At 40.5% G+C, this 7,454-nt stretch overlaps 1 long non-coding RNA gene across 1 annotated transcript; it reads right to left on the reverse strand.

Annotated features, from left to right (window-relative positions):
- Positions 1-5,586: 5,586 nt before the first annotated feature.
- On the reverse strand, positions 5,587-6,242 carry LOC144767442 (uncharacterized). The gene is made up of 3 exons (XR_013598204.1): positions 6,184-6,242; positions 5,742-5,804; positions 5,587-5,646 (listed from the first exon to the last, which is right to left on the reverse strand). It is a non-coding gene; the product is annotated as an uncharacterized LOC144767442 (long non-coding RNA).
- Positions 6,243-7,454: the final 1,212 nt, after the last annotated feature.

Raw genomic sequence — 7,454 nt, forward strand, 5'->3', positions numbered from 1 at the left:
AGTCTATCATTCTTTTTTCCTTATAGTACGCTCCCCGGACCGCTTCCCGGTGCGCGTACCGGGCGCTACCCACGCAAAAAAACCAAAAAAAAATTATTATTTTTTTGCCCCGCGGGGCCCTTTTAAAGCCTCCACATCAAACCTAGGGGGTCAGGAAGGATCTACTATGCCCCCTTATGGTCATTTCCCCCTTTCTTTTGGCCTCCTCTTGTCTCTCGATCCTACCGAGAGACAAGATGGCGGCCGCTCCGGACTGTTTAGAATGTTGACAGACACCGGAGAGCCAATCAGCTTCGCTTCGCGAAGTTCCGTTACGCGTCAAGTACGCGAACCGGGGCGCTGCCCGGAGCGCGCTTACAGATATATATATTTTTTTGAACGTTAATTTCTCAAAATCCACTGGAGCACATATATTGAGACCTAGCAAAGGCACATCGGGCTACCAGTCCCTACAATTTTGCCAAGTTTCGTGCAAATCCATTCAGCCGTTCGGGCTAAAAGTGAGGCCAACCGCCCTATGGAAATGAACATGGGAAAAATACGTTTTGGGACCCCCCTTTTTTCTCGGCCCCCCCTTGAAGAACCCCCCCAAAATTTTCAGTGGCTGCTCAGAAACAAAATGTTCCATTTTCCTGAAATATTTCAGCCAATTCCGTCCACAAACGCCAAAGTTATTAGACATAGAATTTTCAAAAATCCCATAGAGAAAAAATCCTAACTATATATACCTACTGGCGACCGCCAGTAGGTAATATATATATATATATATATATATATATATATATATATATATATATATTCACTTAAAAAACCATAGGTTTCAGGCCTTATATAGTTAGGAATTAGCATTTAAAAAACCATTGAAATTGCTCCTATATAGTTAATTGTACTAACTATATTTCGCGCACCCGCAATCCAATGCTGATGATGTCACATATTACATCATTCATGACATGGTCAGTGACATCACTGATGACATCACTGATGACATCTCAAATGACATCACTGATGACATCACTGATGACATCTCATTTGACATCACTGATGACATCACTGATGACAACATCCAGTGACTGTGTGTTTCTGTAAAGTTTAAATATGTTTTACATATTGAAGAATGAGTGGATATATAAGTGTCTCGATGAAGGATTTAGTAGGTGCGTGACTGACTGTATGAGTGAGTGATTAAATGTGTCTTACTAAATGCATGGGTTAGTGACTAAACTGTCTGAATGTGTGCATCAGTATGTCTGTTGTTGTGTAAGTTGCTGCATGTGTTGATCAGTAGCTATATGAGTGGCTATATGGGTTATTGATTGGTTGCCCAAGTATTTGAATGGGAGACGAGTGTGTGTGTGGGTGGCTGAGAGGTGTGTGACTCTGTGCATAGATGTGTGAGCAGTTGATTCACTAGGTGTATGAGTTCAAGAGTGCATGTGGAAACAGCTATATGGGCGGTTGACTGTGTGCATGGGTGTGTTGGTGAGTGAATGGATATCTCAGTGTTACATGTCCAAGTAAGTACATATGTAAAACACAGTGCACGTGAGAGTTGGCATATATAAATGACTATACATGAGAGCCAGTGAATGTGCGAGTGGCTGTATGGATCATTGTGTACTTGTATCAGTGATTGTATAAGAGAGTAAGTATGTGTTAGTATATGTTTGAATAAGTAAGGTGTTGTGTGTATAACTGTATAGTTGAGGAAATGGAAGTGTGATTGATTCTTTGCATGACTGACTAGGTGTGTGAGTAACTCCATGGATGAGTGGCAGTGTGTGACTGTCTGTATAGGTGTATGAGTGCATATGATAGTGTTGTATGTATGAGTGATTCTATGGGTGAATGAGTGAATGTGTGTGTAGACCTAGGAATCAGTGAGTGCGTATGTAGTAACTGGTATTGGTGTGTCAATGGTTTCAAGAATGGTAGTCTGTATTTAACACTGGGTGTATCAAAGTTTATATTAGAGTGTGAAGAGGTGCATCGTATTATCACATGAATGATATCATCAATGATGTGATCAGTGATGTCAAATGAGATGTCACCAGTGATGTCAACAGTGATGTCAGTTGAGATGTCATCAGTGATGTCACTGACCATGTTATGAATGATGTAATATGTGACATCATCAGCAGTGGATTGCGGGTGCGCGAAATATAGTTAGTACAACTAACTATATAGGAGCAATTTCAATGGTTTTTTAAATGCTAATTCCTAACTATATAAGGCCTGAACCCTATGGTTTTTTAAGTGAATTTGCAAGGTTTTTAAAATGCTAATTCCTAACTATATAAGGCCTGAAACCTGTGGTTTTTTAAGTGAATTTGCAAGGTTTTTTAAATGCTAATTCCTACTTATATAAGGCCTGAAACCTATGGTTTTTTAAGTGAATTTGCAAGGTTTTTTAAATGCTAATTCCTAACTATATAAGGCTTGAAACCTATGGTTTTTTCAGTGAATTTGCAAGGTTTTTTAAATGCTAATTCCTAACTATATCAGGCGTGAAACCTATATTTTTTTTCAATAAATTTCAAAGGTTTTGTAAATGCTAATTCTATTAGCGGATAACATTTATATATGTTATTATCCTTCTGGGACCACCTGAGCAGCCATCTTGTTTCTCAGAAGAAGTGAGGCACGTGCGCGTACCCCGCGATTTTTTTTTTTTTTTGCCCTTGGGGGTCCTTTTGGGACCCCCTGAGAAGGGCTAGAGGGTTGGGGGGTCTCTACCCTGCCCCCTTTTCGTGTTTTCCACTCTTGTTTTGGGCTCTCTTGTGCCTCAGTTCTCCTGAAAAACAAGATGGTGGCCAACACTTCCTAGTTTGGACAGTTTGGAATGTTGACAGTCGACTGCCAGGCAATCAGAAAATCGCTCGCGCATATAAGGGTACGCGCACGTACGCGTACGGTACGCGTACCGTACGCTTACGGTGTGCTTACGGTGAGTGCATATAGATATATAATTTGCTCAAATTCAATTTTCTCAACAACTACTGGAGGGATTTTCACCAAATATAGAAAATGCACTACTGCATACCTGTCCCTACCATTTTGCCAAGTTTGGTGTAATTCCGTTCAGCCGTTCGGGTTGTAGCCGTGTCTAAAGTTCCCATAGAAAATGCCATTTGAAAAATTTCAAATGCAATTTTCTCAAGAAATACTGGAGAGATGTTCACCAAACATAGCAAAGGCACATCTGCATACCAGGCCCTACCATTGTGCCAAGTTTGGTGTAATTCCATTCAGCCGTTCGGGCTGTAGCCGTGTCTAAAGGTCCCTATGGAAATTAACATGGGGAAAACACGTTTTGGAACCCCCCTTTTTTCTCGGCCCCCGCTTGACGAATCCCCCCAAAACTTTCAGGTAAGGAGCGGAGCGGAGTTGGCCAAAATTCTGGAAAATGACACACAGATTCCTCAATCGACGCCAAAGTTATTCCCAATAGAATGTTCGGAATTTCCCACCAAAATGCGTATCCTGGAGCACCTCAGGGCAATCACAAATTGTGACCCGGCGTACCCAGTGGCAAGACACTATAAACAACATCATAAAAGTAATAGTGAGCTACTGGAGTACTTTGCATTAGATCATGTGCCAGTGAAACCTAGAGGGGGAGACAGATTAATGAGATTGAGAAGGCTAGAATCCAGCCATATTATAGATATTGGCACCAAGAACCCAGGGGGCCTGAATAGCCATGAGGAGATGACAGTACACTTAGGATAGGGAATCAATAGCCTGATAGAGTATTGTACAGTAAGAATGGGTCCGCGAAAGGAACAAATAATATGAATATGAAGATGAGAAGTAATGTTTTGAAATTTTAATTAATTTTTTGTTTATGTTCACGGTTAAGGGTATTATAATTTGCACTGTGTGTTTACAGAAATAAATCTAGGAGGAGAGAATATTAGAGGAATGTTTGAGCAGTGAAAGGTGACCTTTGTACAAGCCCATCGAGGGCAAAATAATGGCAAATGGTATTATATTGATTTAAATGAAATCGCTTAAAATATTGTAAATAGAAATTTGGTTAGCGATTGTAAACTGAAATATAAGGTCATAATATGTAGCCCATCAAGGGCGCAATGTATTAGGATAATCACGATATGCTGCATTTTCACCATTCCAACATGGCACATATGTATGTGGTACAAGTCTTTTCTCTACCTCTATGACTAAATGAGACACGTGAGGGGTATTTAAATAAAGAAAAAATGGCGCGTCAACGTTCCATTGACAAAGGCAGTAGCCGAAACGCTTCGGGTGCTCTGAGGGTCCAAATAAACCTTTGATCCTCCTCCCGCGAGTGCTGTTTCTTCTTTGGGGAAGTCAAGAAGGAAGGAGCTACGATAATAGCGGGGCACGCCCCCGCGAACAAGCACCCGCGCTTAAGTGCACGGCTCGGCGGAAAAGGGAAGCAGTGATATATTACCTACTGGCGGTCGCCAGTAGGTATATGTAGTTAGGATCGATTTCCATAGGGAAATTGCAACATTCTATTTGGAATAACTTTGGCGCCGGTTGAGCAATCAGGCTGAATTGTTCAGCAACTTCGCCTCGCGGCTCTCCGCTCCTTCCCTGAAAGTTTGGGGGGGATTCGTCAAGCGGGGGCTGAGATAAAAGGGGGGTCCCAAAACGTGTTTTCCCCATGTTAATTTCCATAGGGCGGTCTGTCGCAGTTTTAGCTCGAACGGCTGAATGGATTTTCACCAAACTTGGCAAAATTGTAGGGACTGGTAGCCCGATATGCCTTTGCTATGTCTCAAGATATGTGCTCCAGTGGATTTTGAGTAATTTAGGTTTAAAAAAATTTATATATCTGTAAGCGCGCCCCGGTACGCGTACCGGGGAGCGCTCCGGGCGCGCCACGCGACTTGCGCACGGCAAGCTGATTGGTTCTCGGGTGTCTGTAAACATTCGCAACAGTCAGCAGCGGCCGCCATCTTGTGTCTCGGTAGGATTGAGATACAAGAGGTGGCAAAAATCAAAGGGGGAAATGAGCAAAAGGGGGCAGGGTACACCCCCCCTGACCCCCTAGGTTTGATGTGGGGGCCATAAAAGGGTCCCGTGGGACAATTTTTTTTTTTCCAATTTTCGCGGGGGGAGCGCCCGGTACGCGCACCGGGGATGTACGAGGGAGCGTACTTAGGTGAAAAATAGTGAAAATAATAGTGTAAAATAATCATTTTGAGTGATTACATGTAGGGTAGCTCTGAAAAGAGCTTTTGGGTTCTGTGGCTGTTTTAGGTACCTACAAGTGTGTCCCACACACACCCACATGCACACAACCCCACACTCACACACCCACACACTCCCCACACACACTTCACACATGCACACTTCCACCCACAGTGTGAATGTGGCCTGGCCCCTGATGGCTGCCAAGACTCGAGAGGGCACTACTTACAAAGAACAATTACTCCTTTCTGGTATTTTCAATATATTTTAACCATTGATATTCAATTCATTATACAGTTGAAATTGGACATTGCATTTCCACAATATAATTTGTGATGCGTTAAACAATCATATATACAATCAAAAAGTGATTACATGATAATTAAATGCAAATAATACTAAAAAATACAAAAAAAAAACCAATGCATTTCGGGGCCGAAAAGCCCCTTCGTCGGGGGTCTGTTGAAAAATAGAAAGGGGAAACTTATTACTATTGGTGCTCATGGCGTTCACAGTTGCCATCTTGTGAGTTTATCACTATTTATGAGTCTTACCTCAATCTTTGAGGAAAAGCTAGTCTTTTTCGTGAGGTTAATTTCAAGTATTAAACTTCTGATCTGTGAAATAAATCAATTATTTACATTTATTTTTACATTCACCTCGTGAACAGGTTTTACTGAAGTTAAAGAGGAAGTTATTCTATTTACCAGTAACTTGCTTTTAGATAAATCTGTGGAGTGCTGTTTATTTCGATGAAGTTCACCCTATTTTGTGAACAATAAAGTATAAATAGAAAACTTCGAGTTTCACACGTTTATATATCCAGCTTATTATGATGTTTAATGAATTACCTGTGGGTGTGTAGAATCTAACTTCACTCCTGCTCGTTTTCAGTAATTTAAACAAGTGCTATGAAAGACATAAACTACAGTTTTAGAGTGATGACTTTTTTTTTTTTAAAAAGGATCAAAATCAAGACGGTTGAATGTCAATTACCTTGTAGCCTAGCGTAAAGTCTTCACACTCGCCGACCCCATGTTATTAACAGTGTCCTGTTGGGAAATGGACATTAACTTTACTATGTCCGCTTATATACTATAAAACATTATTTAACTTTATCAGAGACTTTGAGTAAATTACCTGCAGTCCTACGCTGTTGTGCTTCGGTACCGCGGTATCTGTTCAGCTATGGTCAACTGTCGGTCATGAAAAATAAAAACGAAGGAACGAGTTCTTAGTTTACTTTTAAAGTGCTATTGTTAATCTTTATTAAGCGACGCACTCAGGCGTTTGTTCACTTTCTTACCGAGTGTTAGTAATCTTATCCACCGAGATCGCGGGTCATCGCAGCGGTTGGAGCCAAGCCGAAGTCTCAGTTAAACATAGCTAGTCCCGTCGTCTATTATCATTCTATTTAATTCATCGAAATGGATGAAGGACTGTCTTTTTTGTATTCTAAGCGGCGGCCATATTTAAAGATTTAAAGTGGGTAAAGTTACTATATTGTGAGCGTCTGCTAAGTTTTTTTACGCCTTTACTTGTTCTCTGGACATGTTCAAAAAAGAAGAAACCGGCTTTGAAAACAAATGAATAAATATAACCTGTTTAACAACGGTTATCTTTGTAATTTATATTAAAAAGGGGTTTAGTGAGTAGTTCATTTTTTGCTGTTTGTGCGTGAATCGAAAATTTTCTGAGGAATCTGGAACACAATAGGTTACATTATTTGATTAATTCAATCCTATACATGCAATACAACATTAAATTGACTGTAACAGGTATTTAAACAAGCAAATTGATCCTACCTATTTACAATCTAAATTTTACCTATTCAGTATCACAATATAAGAATATCACTAACTTGTGAAAGTTAGTGAGATATGCTAACTACTGACTTATGAAAGTTAGTGTAAAGTGTTAGTGATGAGATTGTGAATCGCGTGTCTCGAATTCGAGTGTCTTAGTCTAGCTGACCTTATTACTGTTTATAAAAAGCAGATCATCTCCATTTTATCGTTTAATCCAAATGGAACTAGCGTCTGCAATCGCCGTATCCAGTAGGCTTCCCTTTGGAGAAGTATCTTGGCATTATCAGAACCCAACTTCTGCACTACTTGTTCGATTATTTGAAATCTTAACTGTGCTATGGAGTGTCTTAATTCAATCCAGTGCTGTGCCAATGGCGATGTTACATTTCGATTTCTTATGCGGCTCTTATGCTCAGACAAGCGAATTTTTAGTTTCCTGTCCATTTTTCCGACATATAG

Source organism: Lissotriton helveticus, chromosome 7, assembly GCF_964261635.1.
Source record: "Lissotriton helveticus chromosome 7, aLisHel1.1, whole genome shotgun sequence".
Classification (NCBI taxonomy): domain Eukaryota; kingdom Metazoa; phylum Chordata; class Amphibia; order Caudata; family Salamandridae; genus Lissotriton; species Lissotriton helveticus.